Source organism: Pinus tabuliformis, chromosome 2_1 (genome assembly GCF_031772625.1).
Source record: "Pinus tabuliformis cultivar Carrire ecotype Pingquan chromosome 2_1, CPIR1, whole genome shotgun sequence".
NCBI lineage: Eukaryota > Viridiplantae > Streptophyta > Pinopsida > Pinales > Pinaceae > Pinus > Pinus tabuliformis.
The window spans coordinates 377,985,814-378,002,769 of record NC_142299.1 but is presented as its reverse complement, the minus strand read 5'-3'; the positions used below and the strand labels follow the sequence as shown (position 1 = coordinate 378,002,769).

Here is a 16,956-nt window from a genome sequence, read left to right as displayed (position 1 = left end):
AAACCAGTATCTGGCACAATCTAACCCCGAATTCCTACCTGAAAACCAATTTATTGGCGGGTATGAATTCTATTTCTGTTGTTCATTATTTCATTTATCAGTTGCATCATGACTTGAGGACAAGTCAAACTTTCAGTCGGGGAGAGGGAGACATCTGTTCTATTACTTTTATCTCTCCCTTGTAAATTCTTCAGATTTCTTATTCTATATTTCACTGTAAATTTCCAACAGCAGCTTGTTACCAGCATTCTAGACTTTAACAAATAAGTTGTTCTGTCATGATTTTCAGAGGGACCTGGTTATAAATAGTTTGCAGGGGGACCTGTTTTGTTCAGACACCTATGCTATCAACACCATCAGTGCAATGGGACCTGTTTAAGATATTCAGAAGGGACCTGTTTAAAGCAATTGACACCTGTTTGAGACATTCCAACCAGCAGTAAGGGACCTGTTTAAAACATTCAGTTGGGACCTGTTAAAAAAAAAAATTCTTGGCATCAAAGGCTACTTCAACAGACTTCCACCAACACTCCAGCAAATTGCAAGCTCAGTGAACCTGTAACAATACAAAGAGATGCATGAACATCTTCAGTTTTTAAGGGACCTGTTACAGCTTTCTCAAGGGACCTGTATCTTCAAATTTTCTTAAGGGATCTATTGCATCTTCAAGTTTTCTCAAGGGACCTGCATCTTCAGTTTTCCAAGGGACCTATTACATTTTCAGTCTTCAAGAAGGGACCTGTACATTCAAACTTTTCAAAGGGACCTGTTACATCTTCAAAACTTTTCTCAAAGGACCTGTGTATTCAACCTCCCTCAGAGGACCTGTCAAAAAGAACAGTCAAAAGGATTGGCAACTCAGCATGTCAAATGATCAACAAGAGAGTAATGTATTTCTGTTCTTGGACATTTAATTTCCTAGATTAGTTTTTAATGTAATTTTAGTGACTATAAGCTGTTGTAATTAATTTCAAGGAGACCTTCATACATCCACTTATCACCCTTTATCCCACCTAGTTTCATCATTTCCCTACATCCACCTATCCCTAACACCCATCACCAACACATTCACCATGTCATATACCCCCCAGGCATACCATCATTCTCTACATGACTGAATATAATTGAAAGGGGCACGTGGTGAGCTGTGTGTTTGTTTTAAAAAATATAAAGGATGAGATAGAAGCGGCCTATATATTCTTTACTCCATACAGTCGAATCATAACAAGCGGCCTACATGTTTTACATCACACGCACACCCGAATCATAACCTCGCCACCCAGCATTATAGCTCAGCACTATGGGTACGCTCTCAGCGTTCTTATGCTAACATGCATACAAGCGTACAGCCCTCTGTTTTTAAATTGTATGATTACATTGTAAGGCGAGTACAGGGTATTTCACATCCTCGGTTCCCATAACTTACCAAGTGAAAGTTTGAAGCAAGGAACGCGAGGAGATTGTCATCATTCGGGTAGAGTTACAAAGTAAAAGAGTGAAGCAAGGAACGCCGAGGAGATTGTTACCATTTGAGTGGGGTTACAAAGTGAAAATTTGAACAAAGAGCGCAGAGGAGAATATCATTGTTCGGGGTCGGTTTGCACAGTGAAACCGGTGAGCGCCGAGAAGGGAAGCATCACCATTCTACTTCTAACACCCACAGCAGTCATATCGACCAGCTAAGCACCATAATTAAAGACTGAAGGAAGCTATATATACCAGGTAACCGACTTGACATCTCTGTGTTTAAATTTTAAAGAGCATAGACAAAGAAGGGTTCGAGGCATAGCCCTCTGCCATCACCATGACTAATAGGGTTGAACCTAGTACATTCGATAGCTCACAGTACCATGAAGACTGTATTGAGATTCTTAGAAAAACACAGTGGCTACCTTTTCTGGAAAAATTCCATGGGAGTAATGAAGAAGTCACAAAACAATTTGCCTTTACTTTCAATGGAGAAAAGGCCCTAATAGGCACCTTCTCCTTCAGAATCTCAGAGGATACCATAGCTGAGGCAATTGGACTCAGCCCTGAGGGAGAAAAGTACTTTGAAGCTAAACAATTCAAGGAGAAATCATGGACACAGTTCATGTCCAGGTCTAGAGTTTCTTCAGTAAACTGGAAAAAGGGAGTTCCAAGAAGCTGGTTAGTTCATCCTTGGGATGAAATGGTTTACATTATCCAAAAGTTTATAACATGTGAAGGTAGATACAGCATTGTTTATCTCTATCACATCAAGCTACTCCTCCATTTAAAGAAACAATGTATAATCAGTGTGCCATATTTTCTGCTGCAAAGTTTAACAAAGATGGCCAAAACTATCCAGAAACAAAAAGGGAATGAGGATAAAAGCCTGTACCATTTTGGCCTGATTAAAATCCTCATTGAACATGAGTTGCAGAAGCGAGGGAAGCCATGGAAAGAATTCTTAACTGTCAACCAAATCAGAGATGAGGAGGAAAAGAAGAAGTGCAAGAAGATTCTGGGTTTATGAAGGACATAGATGAGGAAATTCCAGTGTCCAAGGCCAGCAGAGCACCTCGACCTGAGGGCAGCATAAAGACCAGAAACATGCAAAAAGAAGATGTTAAGAGGGCTGAGAAAGACAAAATCTTCACCACCTACTCCCGAAGATCAAGAAGGACACCAAAAACTCAGCTGCAAGAAGACCAATTTGAATCTCAGCCCCTGCCCATTTGGATGTTGAAAGTGGTGATCATTCACCACCAGCACCAGAAGTTGACATAGAGGTGGAAAGCCATAACCAACAGGAGAAATGTTCACCACCTCCTACCAAAAGACAGAAGAAGTTAGAAAAGCAAATTGAGGAATTGAAAGAGGAGCTCATGGAAGCTAACATGTTGGAAAAGGTTATTAAAAGAGAAAATGAGATGCTCAGGGCACAAAGCAAAGAAACAGAGAAGACAAATGAAAAGCTCAAGGAAAGAATCAGTGAGTTAGAGACTGAGCAATCTGAGATTTCCAACTGGGCCACTAAGTGGTACAACCAGAAGAAGGCTCTTAAAGAGAAATATAAAAAGTTAAAGCAGGAACTCAAGGGACAGAAGGATCACCAAGTGAAGAAGAATGTAGATACCTTGCTCAAGGCAGCAGAGATCCATGCAGGCACAGAGTTCAAGGGGAGTACTTCTGGGGTAGCATGAGGACATGCTAAGTCCTTAAGTCGGGGAGAGATGTTGGTATCATCCTGAGACCCTTTTTCCTTCCCAAAAACATATCATTTCTCCATACATTTTCATCATATTTCCCTCAAAATCCTTGAATATTGATTATTAATTGTTCTATAATTATTAAATTGCATAGAAATTAATTTAGGGGTTTTATGTTCCAGAATTAGAGGTTTTTGATGACATGACTACAGGAAGTAACCACAACCAGTAATGAGTTTACCGTTTGACATGTGGCGCAGCGGATGAGCGAGAACGAAAAGCATGGGCGAAAATTGGAATGTCCAAGGATGGACAAACACCTCTCACCCAGCCAAATCGAGCCTCCTATGCATGCGGTCAACTTCAGTCAAAGCAGGGTACTCTGGCGCATAAAAGCAGCAACAACATCATTCTATTTTCATTCACAGAACAGAGTTTTAGTTAATACACAGAACCATTTACAGTCACAACGTGTGTATACTTTTTTGCATTGGTTGATTGCTGAACGGTGGTAGTCGGTATACCCTTAGGCGCGGACGGGCCCTGCGTTCTTCGTTTGGTATACTGCCCTTCGTTTTGTTACATTTCAGTTCACATATATATATTCGCACAGCGTTGTATTAGATTCGATTTATATATGTTTACACAGCGTTGTATTGAATTCGATTTATGTATCACACAGGTTGCATCATAGTTTCGATTTACATAACTGTTGATTCACATAGCATATGGGTTGCAGTCATATAATCTTTCGATTCCTTTATGTTTTGAGTTTCATTACATGTATATGGTGTGCGCATCTGAAGGGTTTATTATTATGTTGAATGGTCAGCATTAAGACCTGGAATGAGAATCTTGTAAGGGATTTGGTCCTTGTGCGACTTATAGATGCATGCTCATAAACTCTGTTTCAGTTTATAGATCATTTATGCTCTTTTTATATAGTTTAATAGTGTAAATATCTTGCATGCTGTGTGTGTTTACCAAGCAAAGGTTTTCTGAGTGATACCTCTGTAAGGAGGTTAGAATCATTGCCACAGTCATACACAGGACTTAGATTCATGGGTTGCTTTGATAGATGCATTTCATAACCAGCATTGTAGTCAAGTACATCAGTAGGGCAATCTAGGTGTGTGAAGGATAGGCTGCATATAACGGCCTTCCGTAAAGAAGCCTTGCAATCTACCTCATAATCACCTGGGCGGTAATTCTTTATGTCTATATATTTTAGACCACGCCTCTAAGCTTACGCACCTTGGTCGATATTAAATATAGAGTCCAGTCTAGTACCCTAGCTGGAATCACTACAACCCCTTAGGGAAAAATTGCTCTTAGAGGTAATAATAGCACATGATAAGATTTGTATTCTAACTAGTATCATAATGTTCTTTCAATTTTTGCAAATAGAGCCAATATTGAATACAATAAACAATGTAACCAGCATTAAATTCCACCAACCTTTCATATGCATGAAACCAATACAACATTACATAATGGGTTATAAACCCATAGTCCTTCCAAATTTCACACTGCAGTTTTAGATACACAACAATTGCTAATGCATCAACAAACCCTATTATATTAATACTTTTATTCTGACCTTAAGCCTCAAGAATAAGCCAGATTTCATTGCCTCTTTGTTGCCACAGTCCAATGGCTGCCACAGAATAGCCTCGTGGCCTAGATAAATCCCTAATCAATATATTTCCTTAGAGAATGTGAGTTGTTGTTTCAACAATCCTTGAAATAGCCTATGCTTCCCCAAATAGTTTGTCACTGCCCCAAACTAGATCTCAGGAGGGTTTGCTGCCACAATTTCCATCTCAGATAGACACATGGAATTCAATAGAATTTCAATATTGATGCATTGATGTTATGTATCAACTGTTGTGATAAAGAACACTTATGGGGTAGTCTGCAACAGACAACCTCAGTAAGGTTTAATAAATCCCTTATTGTCACAAAGGGTTCCTTTGGATATCTGTTTTCCAAATTCTGTCTTCCTATGCTAGCATTTGAAAATGGGATGTTGCCTCAGATTTGGTCTCAAGGCTATTTTGTTGCCCCAAATATTTACCCTTTAAATAATTTCACTTGCCATGAAATGACACTTCAAGGTGGGCCACATGCCTCAGATAGGGTTTCAAGGTTGTTTGCTGCCAGAACTCACTTGCAGACCCTTGCTATCCTTGGAAATGCCTTGAATAGGCCTATGTTGTCAAATATTAGCCCTTTGCAACCCAAAAAAGGTCACATAATTTTTTGTTGTCTAGCTCCTTCAGAACTTGTACCTTCACATCTTCTACTGTATTAAGTTTTTTTTTTAACTCAAGGTCACTTTTTTGCATCCTATGAAGTTCATCCTTAATAAACTGACGGTTCTCCAAGTTCAAAATTCTTGTGCTTTCAACTATTCCTGTAAACATGGTAACTACCTCTTTGACTTATTCAAATGACGTTGCAGTACCTATTTCATCCCTATTTATGATCACAGTCTCTTTTGCATGATCATGTTGGGGTGGACAATTTTTTTTCACATGGCACAACTACTCCCTTTGTTTTAGAAACATTGGGTTGAGCAGTAACTAGCTCAATGTTATTCTACTTTGCCACTCTTTGTTTCATTCAGGTGTGTGAATGGCTTAGCACTACCCATTCGACAATTTTGCACCTTAGTAATAATCTCTTCAATTTTAAGTTGTCTAGTGGCACCTATAACTATAATATTGTATGTGACAGTTTCAACTCCATCAGATGAATTGGGGATAGAACAAGGATCAATATTCATATTCTGAGATCCACTAATCATTACCTCCTTCAAAGATACATTTTCAAACTCTTTGCTTGCATATGATGGAAATACAAAGCTTTTTTCTTATACTTCCAAAGTTTTCCCTTCTAATGATGAAGAAGCATTAGACAGTAGGCACTAATGGCAACCCAACATATATTTCATTTATGTTTCTTTCTTGAGAAGGTAAAGAAGAAGAAGGTATAGTGGTCGCAACCCCTTCCATATCCTTTTCTATCGAAAATATTTTGTGTTCAGCTGAAGGAATATGACTCATGTCTTGAATGCAAGAGCTTTTAGACATCTGATATAACCCATTATCAAGATAGATTGAGTGTTCTACCAAATCACCCCCTGGAATGGTTTACAACTCTTTTGGTTAATATTGGATTGGGCGAGAGTCTTCAAAAAAAAGCCCCCTAAGTTGATTTCTAATGATAGGCATCAACTCCTTGCTATTGGGATCTGTTGGGATCAGACTAGAAGACAAGCATGTGATTGCTTGTACAGAGGTTTTGGCACCTATCTGTTCAATTTTGGCCTTCCTTGCTTGATTTATGCAGGCACTCTGCGTACTCCTTTCCCAACGGGGAAACTTCTTTGAAATTGGATAATACAAAAGTATATTGTATGTCCTAAAGGAAGGCTTAGAATTAGTTGTGCAATATTCTTGTACACAGTTAAGGCTTGATTAATTTCATAGAAGGAATCAGTTGTCTTGCTCTGTTTTCCATATCTTTTTATCATAGGTATAAGTTTTGCTAATCCTCCATATCATGAAGAAAACCTGTTCTTGGCAACATCCATTCTCCTCCATAGGAAGTCAATACTTCTATTATGATATACTTTGGACTGTGGGTAAGATTGGTCACCCACAAGGGATATATGAACCTTACTTTTGACCTCAATCCAACCACATCCTGGTTGTTCATTTTTCACTTCAATGTCATTCATCACATTTCTTGCACTTCAAACCTCAACCCATCTAACAACTGCAATATACATGTTGAATAGAACAATATATGTTGTGAAAACTTAGGGTTCCTGTTAGCTCTGTCATGCAACGTTGATTTTCTAAGGTCAGGAAGGATCATGGTCTGATTGGTTACATTCAAAGGGCAGCCTGTATGGGTCATTTTCCCCTTTTCCTTCTATCCTGTTCTTCTCTAAACCCTCCTTATTCCCCGAATAAGCCTTCTGAAACCCGACAAAGTCCCTTTTTTCCTTAGCCCTGACAGCAAAACCACAAACCCACCATAGAACCTCACCAATATGACTTCGTGCTTTCATAACCCATCGCGCTTCATCCTTACCGTTGATCACCCCACCAATCTAACGGCCCTCATCGTGCCCTATAAAGTAACCCGTCCGACCACTCTCCACCGTCAGATCCATCTCCGCCCGATCCGACGCTTTTCTCTCTCTCCGCACCCGCAACTCAATCAAACGATAGCGCGCGATGAGAGTGGTTTTTCTCTCTCATCCGCTGCCATGTGTTGATCGTTGAATGGAATCACACGACTTCAGGCTTCTACCGCTTCATGCCCGAAAGCAGTGCAATGAATACCATTACCACCCATCCAAACCGCCCACGCCCGTTAAACGACCGTGAAGCTCCTTAGCCCGATCACCTCTGATATGTCCACTGGAGATCCGACAGCTCCGACTCACCCTGCTCTCACCTCGGCCGATAGCCTTCGCCGAGCCATCTCTGTCGTCCATTTCCTCGATCTGACGGCCATTATTCCCGCTCTTCCAAATCATTCGCTCGCTCGTACGTTCCAAGCCCTCTGTCCATTCTGTTTGCCCAAGCAAGGAGATGACCAGCTTTCCAAAACCAGTCATAGTCAAGCTCCCAACCACCATATTTAACAAAACGCATGGCTGAAGGGAGAAAAGGACGAGCACGACCCTGTAACTGAATTTATCAGAGTCATGGACTCCAATGGTACAAGCATTCCAACCATATAAAGGGATAGCACAGCACCTAAATAGGTCAGATTCATTCACTGAAGCGAGCAAATGCATTCAGAGACTCCATCAGGTAGTTAAATGCGGTTGGTGGTCAATTATGACCCCTCCATACCTAAACGGCCAAGTGCCCTTGTAATATAAATCTATAAATACTCATAAACAAGATGTAATTAGGGTTGGCATTTGATGTAAGGTTTAACTTCTGGAGACTGTAGATATTTTGTCACTTGCAGTGTCTCGTCTTCATTTTCAGCTAATACAAGCTTCTTTTGCTGTTAACTGCTCACTGTCCATTTTCCTCTGTTCCAAGCTGTGCCTAATATGTTGTTCTCTCGATCTTTTGAGGTTTACACTAGATAATTGTCATCTTATCTCTGTGTTAAAATCCTGAATGTATCACTGAGTCAGTTGCTCAGGTTTCTTTCTATCTAATGTAGGAGAGTTGTCATCCTGTCTTTGCATTAATAGATTAGATTTACAAGCTTCTTTACTAGTTGCAGCTAGCCATCACAGGGTCTTGTGCATCTTTTGGTGTGATTAGTATTCTCCATACTCATTTTATATCTAAAATTGTGAGCATTGGTGGTCTAAAGCCTTGTAGTCTAGGGGTGTTCACGCATGTCTGGAGTGAAACAAAGTAGAAGTGGTTATCTGGCTTGTACCAAACCATCATTTCTTCCATTAAACCTGCAACAATAGTTGAATTTATATGTTACCAGACATCTCCGAGCTACAACCTAGGAGGGTTTCTTGGAATCCTAACAGTTCCAACTCAAACGTGTATTTTGCAGTCAATTCGCTCCCCATCGACATGGTCCCTACAAGAAAAAAATAGGGATGCCAACATAACATGTTAGGTCCAAAGGGCATGACTTAAATGAATACCTCTACCTCATATAGATGATTTGCATGAAAATATGAGCAAGGTAATCTGTCTTAGGTTTGATTGAAAGATCTATACTCCTAGAATTAATATAGTGGTAACCTTCATCCAATAGGACCAAAATGATTACATGTAAAGAGAACACCTATCATGGTGATTTGGTTAGGCTCGAAGCCTGCCATTCCCATTTCCTGAAGGCGTTGAAGGGCATCATTTCCCTTACCATTTCGGGAAAAACCAAAGATATTTTTTGTGCCTTATTGTAGTAGTTATTGTACCTATCTCGCAAATTCCAAAGGGCACAAAATGAGACTTCCTTCATTGAAGGAAAATAAGTAATTCTGAAAAAGAAAGCCCCTTCCTTTTCCTTTGTCATTACACCTTCAAGTGTGAGGATGCTCCATACTTTAATGGTATTATATTATAGCTTGGAAAAGGCATGTACATCAGGTATAAGTAGCATTCCCTGACATATCATGAGTGCACATACAAGGCATGGGGTAATTGGTTTTGATGTCGTATTAAGTTAGTTTCATACTTGGAAAGGATTTAAAGCTTATCATATTACATAGTAGAGTTGTAAAGCTTACCAGATTAGATAGTTATGCGTGTTATCATTGTTGTCTATCATTTGTTGTTGGGAAGGATATTTTATCAGATAATTTTGCATTAAGAAAACTGAAGTCATTGAGCCCCAAATGGAATAGTGTCAAAGATTGGGGAACCTCTTCATTTCCAAATAGAATATGGAATAAATTACCCACTTGCAGATAGGGTTGTGTTTTATGTATACATAGTCATTTCTATAAATCAAGGAAATATTCAAGAGAGTATAAGTGTTGAAGGAAATTCTCAAGAAGGGCCATCTTTTCTAACTTTCTACTGACTTCTCGATTGTGTACAAAAATTACAAAAAAAAGAGTGAAATTTGCAGACCCCATCCTCGTAATGGTAAATTGGGAATTAGATTAGCATGGTGACCACCTCTAGTTCTCGGAGTAGATAACGGGGTGTGTTACAACGATCCTCATTAGCAATAGGATAAGAGTGCATCTACACTTACAATTGATAGCAGCCTGTCAAACTCATTCCGTGGAAATGATCAGGTATATAGTATGATGGGGCCAAGTCGTGGTGCCAACAGTATCGGTCCAAGAAAGGTAATCATGTGGAAGTATAAGAAGCTCAAGAATATTTAGTTGGGTTGCATATGTTTTTTATGGTGTAGACATGTACTGGTACATAAGATATATTTCCATGGTCAATGATAATATTTTTTATGTTTTTTTTAGTTAGATGAATGGAATTGACTCCAAAATGTCAAAGCTGCAAGTTTTCATATTTTCCATTTGAAATGGGGCTTACCTTTGTCGTGTTGCGATCTTGAAAGGATGTCTCCAAGACTCAAACTGCAAGAACAAGTAAACAACCTGGTTCCTCTTCCGGTCCTGCAATTGGTTCTGGAACAGTGAATAATGATGGCCCTTCCCCAAGCTTTGCACTCTCAACACCATCTACTTAGACACCTGGTGATGTGTTGTCTATGGCAGGTGCATTGTAACACAATGCTAGCTCATATAAGCCTCTACTTATGTATGGATCAGATGGGGCGCTTGCTTCCCCATCAAACCAATTGGTAAGGATATAAAAATTTATTTACAGTTCTGTAAATAATTTTACTAAGCTTAAATTGAAACTTCTTTAGCGGGTTTCCTAGTAAAGTATTCTAAAAAATGTTGCATACAGTCTCATGAGCACTCTATTTTGGTAGTATGATGATAAATAACTTTAACAGCAGGTTGATATGGATCACTTTAGGGAGGATGGAATCTAGATTGTTGGATGACAATCTGGAGTCATTTTTTCATGTTGATACATATCTAGGAGATCTAGATGGGAGATGCATGGATGTCACTAAAGGTATGAGAAATAGGTCCAAGCTAGAGCTGTACAAGTAGGGAGATTACTAAATCACTATAAATGTTGCATCAAGCAAGAAATAGAGAGACTATTTGTAAATATTCTATCATTATTCGAGGTTCTCGTGATATTTGTTGGCATCCTTTAGATGAAATGAAATGCTAGAAATACCAATCATGTCAGCACAAACACATTTTTTTAACTTAAAGGGTTTTCCTTTAGTGAGTTTGGTTGCCTTCGAGCTAGTACAAGTAAAGTTGTCTGATGCCACTTCTTTTCTAATGGTAAATTACTATTCAGTGATGGACATGAGAAGAAGGCAAGGAATGGTTTCCATCTGTGTCTGACATTCACAATTCAATTTGTATAAGGACTGGAATGGTGACTAATTTATTATGAAATATTATGTGGGAATGTAGGCAATGTTGTGGAATATGGAGACACCGGGAGTTGAAAGTACCCTTGAACAACATAACTTATTAATTATTGATTTTCATTTTAGTTCCAACTCAACTTGCTTGGCTACATCATCATTCAATAAAACAATCAGGTTTTGGGATGAAAAGAATGTCAATATGCAATTCATTTCCCCTTTTCTATTTTTAATATGGATATTAACTTATAGTTCATCAATGTCATTATGTAATTCATTTCCCCTTTTCTGCTTCTAATATGGATATTAACTTATAGGTCATCAATCATGTGTTCAGAAGCAAATGTTTCCAAACAAAGATAAATGGGTCAATATTTGTTCTTCCAAATGATATATGCCCTAGATTATTATTTATTTCTGAATAAAAATATCAATCTTGAAAAAATTCACATGTTTGATCTTTGTACGTGTGTTACTAGGGAACTATCTATTTTTGTTTCTGTATATATGTGAAACTTCTGGTACATGCCTGGAAAACATTGAACAAGGAAGACAATAAAATAATAGATTCCATACAGTTAACTTCTTTAGCTTTCAACATAAGTCATCATGAATAGAGAGAGATACTAACAAGAAAAATTTGTGAAATCGCTTTTTATAGCACATTTGTTATTCCATTCATGTGTTTTTCCTATTTTCAAGTATTGTTTTACCTTTAAAAAATAAGAGATGGTTCAATTATACCCTCTCAAATAATTCCCATTAAGGGACATGCAAAATAGGTTTGCTTCAGATCTTAGCAGCACATTTGATATATTGTTTCGTCTTTCTAATGATCAAGGGCCTTGCATGATAGATTTTCTTGAGATCTTAGTGGCATATTTGATATATTGTTGCAGCTTTTGAATATTGTTATCCTCTTAAAGTTTGAAGACGAACAATTCGTCCTCTCGCAAAATGATGCTTGGTTGTTTCATTTTCTCTTGTATTTTTGTGACATAATGGGCTTAGAATTTTGTTTTCCTCTAGATATTAGCATTGCTTTTGTTATAAATTCAAGAAAAAAAATCATTCAACATGAAAATAAATTTCCTGCTTGATTAACCATTTCATAAATACTAACCTTGGTTTAAATAAATTCTAAGTAGACTAGTTTCTAAATGATAACCGTGTAGCACCTGTTGTTGCTTTCCTTAATTGGGCTGCTTTGGTACCTTCTTGGTACATGCAAGCATTTGAATTTTATTTTATTTTGATTTTTGATAATATATTTGGGTGGAGGATGGCCATTATAAGTTGATGTCATCTAAGCATTTACTCAATGGGCATTCTCTCTTAAAGAGTGGTTGCTCCCAAATCTTGTATTAGATAGGTCAAATCATTCTAACATATTGTTATTTGTTAAATCCAAGCTATTCATTGAGAACGTTTACTGGTCATTTACAAACCGTTATGTCTCTTTTTTTCCACCTAAACAATGATTTTCTCAGCTCTTGTGATGGAGAAAATGAAATGAGTTATTGTAGTGTTAGTTAGGGCATTTGCACAAGAACATTTAAGGTAGGCAATTTATAAAGTATATGTTTTTTAGCTCTATGTAATTAATAGCGATGAATGCACTATGCTAGATCAGATGTTGTACACATTAAATTATGCAAGAATTATTATTGATTTCACTTACTTCACAGGGTGGTATGAGTCAAGTGCGATTTCAAATAGGAGTTGGCATATTTCTTGCAGCCACTACAAAAAATGTTGTACAGATTTTTTATGTTGAGACTGAGCACTATTTGCATACTTTACAGGTATCTTTGTGTTATCATGCATTCACATTCAGTCTTTTGTTATGCACACTAAACTTGTAATTAATATTGGATGAATATTCTAAGTTTGTTGATTCTCTTAGTGTTGCTTAAATTGGTTTACTTAAGGTATCTGCAGTTTCCACATGTGATGCTTATATCTCCTAATTTTTTAAATATATTATGGAAATATCTTCAGTGGTTGTAAACGTTTATCAGATTTAGATAAAGAAAGGATTGGAAATTATTAGTATCTTTAATATATTTATTATTTCATAGGCATACAAAGACCATGCACTCAGGTTGTTGGGATACAAGTGGAGAATATTTTGTGGCTATAGTATGGTCTTTTTGTTCTAGAAAACAAGGTGAACGTGTACATGAACTAAGCTATATTGGAAATAAATTCCATTCAATGTTCTTTCATCCAAGCTATCCAAAACTTTTGGTAATCAGATGTCAAGTATTGGTTTACCTTTAAAACTTAAGAGATGGTTCAATTATCCCCTCTCAAATAATGCTCGTTAAGGGACATGCAAGTTAGGTTTGCTTTAGATCTTATCAACACATTTGATATATTATTGCATTTGTTTAATGATCAATGGCCTTGCATGATAGATTTTCTTGAGATCTTAGAAGCATATTTGATATATTGTTGCAGCTTTCCAATACTATTGTCCTCTTAACACAAACAATTCATCCTCTCACAAAATGATGCTTGGATTTTTCATTTTCTCTTGTACTTTTGTGACATAATGGGCTTATAATTTTGTTTACCTTTGGATCTTTGCATTTCTTTTGTTATAAATTCAAACAAAATCTTCCATTCAATGTGAAAATGCATTCCTTGCTTGATTAACCATTTCAGAAATACTAAACTTGGTTTAAATAAATTCTAAGTACTACAGTTTCTAGATGATAACCATCTAGCACTTGATGTTGCTTGCATTGATTGGGATGCTTTGGTACGTTCTTGGCACATGCAAGCATTCAAATTTTATTTTATTTTAATTTTTTATAATAAATTTGGGTGGATATAGATGGCCATTATAAGTTGATGTCATCCAAGCATTTACTCAATGGGCATTCTTTCTTAAAGAGTGGTTGCTCTGAAATCTTGTATTAGATATGTCAAATCATTGTAACATATTGTTATCTTTTTACAACCAAGCTATTCATTGAGAACATTTACTAGTCATTTAGGAACTGTTGTCTCTTAATTTCCGTCCAAACAATGATCTTCTCTGCTCTTGTGATGGATAAAATGAAATATTTTATTGTAGTGTTAATTAGGGCATTTGCACAAGAACATTTAAGGTGGAAAAATTATAAATTATGTCTTTTAGCTCTATGTAATTAATCACAATGAATGCACTATGCTAGTTGAGATGTTGTACACATTAAATTCTGAAAGAATTATTCTTGATTTCAATTACTTCACAGGGTGGTATGAGTCAAGTGCAATTTCAAATAGGCGTTGGTAGACTTCTTGCAGCCATTGCTCTTGTATCAATTTTTGATGTTGAGACTGAGCATAACTGCATTTTTTACAGGTATGTTTTGTGTTATCATGCATTCACATTCAGTCTTTTGTTATGCACGCTAAACTTCTAGGTAATATTGGATGAAGATTCTGAGATTGTTGATTAAATTGGTTTACATAAGGAGTTTGCAGTTTCCACATGTGATGCCTATATCTTCTATTTTTTTAAATATGTTATGGAAATATCTTCAGTGGTTGTAAACATTGATCAGATTTAGATAAAGAAAGGCTTGGAAATGATTAGTATATTTAATATATTTATTATTTCAGAGGTATACAAAACCTGTGCACTCAGTTTGTTGGGACACAAGTGGAGAATATTTTGTGGTTGTGAGTATTATGTTAGGGTATGGTCTTTTCGTTTTGGAAAAGAAGGTGAATGTGTGCATGAACTAAGTTGTAGTGGAAATAAATTCCATTCATGTGTCTTTCATTCAAGCTATCCAAAAATTTTGGTAATTGGATGTCAAGTATTGTTTTACCTTTAAAATTAAAAGATGGTTCAATTATCCCCTCTCAAACAATGCCCCTTAAGGGACTTGCAAGATACGTTTTCTTTAGGTCTTTACAACACATTTGATATATTGTTGTGTCTTTCTAATGACCATGGGCCTTGCCTGATAGGTTTGCTTGAGATCTCAGTGACACATTTGATATATTGTTCCAATTTTCTAATATTGGTGTCCTCTTAAACTTTGAAGATGAACAATTCATCCTCTCACTAAATTATGCCTGCCTTTTTCATTTTCTCTTGCATTTTTGTGGCGTAATGGGCTTAGAATTTTGTTTTCCTCAAGACCTTAACATTGCTTTTGTTATAAATTCAAGCAAAATCTTTCGTTCAATATGAAAATACATTTATTGATTGATTTACCATTTCATAAATACTAACCATGTTTTAATAAATTCTAAGTACACTAGTTTCTAGATGATACCCATCTAGCACCTATTGTTGCTTTCACTGGTTGGGATGCTTTGGTACCTTCTTGGCACATGCAAGCATTTGAATTTTATGTTATTTTAATCTTTTATAATAGATTTGGGTGTAGGATGTCTATTATAAGTTGATTTCATCCAAGCATTTACTCAATGGGCATTCTCTCTTAAATAGTGGTTGCTCCTAAATCTTGTATTAGACAGGTCAAATCATTCTAACATATTGTTATTTGTTACAATCAAGCTATTCATTGAGAATATTTACTGATCATTTAGGAATTTTTATGTCTCTTGATTTCCAATATCCAAACAATGATATACTCTACTCTTGTGATGGAGAAAATGAAATGTGTTATTATAGTGCTAATCAGGGCATTTGCACAAGAAATTTTAAGGTGGACAATTTATAAAGTATAATATTTTTAGATGTGTAATTAATCGTGATGAATTCACTATGCTAGATAAGATTTTATACACATTAAATTTTGAAAGAATTATTCTTGATTTAACTTACTTCACAGGGTGGTATGAGTCAAGTGTGATTTCAAACATGAGTTGGCAGACTTCCTACAACCACTACAGAAAATGTTGTATCATTTTTTTATGTTGAGACTAAGCACAATTTGCATTCTTTACAGTTACGTTTTGTGTTATCATGCATTCATAGTCAGTTTTTTGTTATGCACATTAAACTTGTAAGTAATATTGGATGAAGATTTTGAGTTTGTTGATTCTCTTAGTTTTGTTGAAATTGCTTTACTTAAGGTATATGCAGTTTCAACATGTGATGCATGTATCTTCTAAAAAAAAATGGAAATATCTTTAGTGGTTATAAACATTTATTAGATTTAGATAAAGAAAGGCTTGGAAATGATTAGTATCTTTAATATATTTATTATTTCATATGCATACAAGGCCCATGTACTCAGTTTGTTGGGATAGAGGTGGAGAATATTTTGCAGTTGTAAGTGAGGATTCTGTTAGGGTATGGTTTTTTCATTCTGGAAAAGAATGTGAATGTGTACATGAACAAAGTTGTAGTGGAAATAAATTCCATTCATGTGTATTTCATACAAGCTATCCAAAACTTTTGGTAATTCAATGTTATCAGGTTAGTCACGTTCAGTATTTGACTTCAAAACTATTACTTATATAATATGGGATTTTTTCCTTGTAAGAGTTGATAACTTTTGGTAATTGGATGCTATCAGATTAGTCATGTTCAGTATTTGAATTTGAAACTATTACTTATTTAATATGAGATTTTTCCTTATAAGAGTTGGTAATGATAGACGTTGTGATTGAGATATGTGATTTGTTGATCTTTATTGTGTTTGATTGCAATCACGAGAGTTATGAAATATGGAAGAAAACAAGAGTATGACCCTTCTTGCACATGATACCCAAACAAGAATTGAGGAGGAGAATAATAACACTAGAGCAACAAATGCAAAAAGAGAGAGAGAAGAGAATCAGTCTAGTGATACCCTTAAAGCCAATATCCTGCATGAGACACACGCGTACAAATTGATGGTCATGCCTTTAGAGTTGGTGAATTCAC

At 36.4% G+C, this 16,956-nt stretch overlaps 1 pseudogene; it reads left to right on the top strand.

Annotated features, from left to right (window-relative positions):
- The first annotated feature begins 7,909 nt into the window (after positions 1 to 7,909).
- LOC149200431 (transcriptional corepressor LEUNIG-like) lies at positions 7,910 to 16,651 on the top strand (annotated as a pseudogene).
- Positions 16,652 to 16,956: the final 305 nt, after the last annotated feature.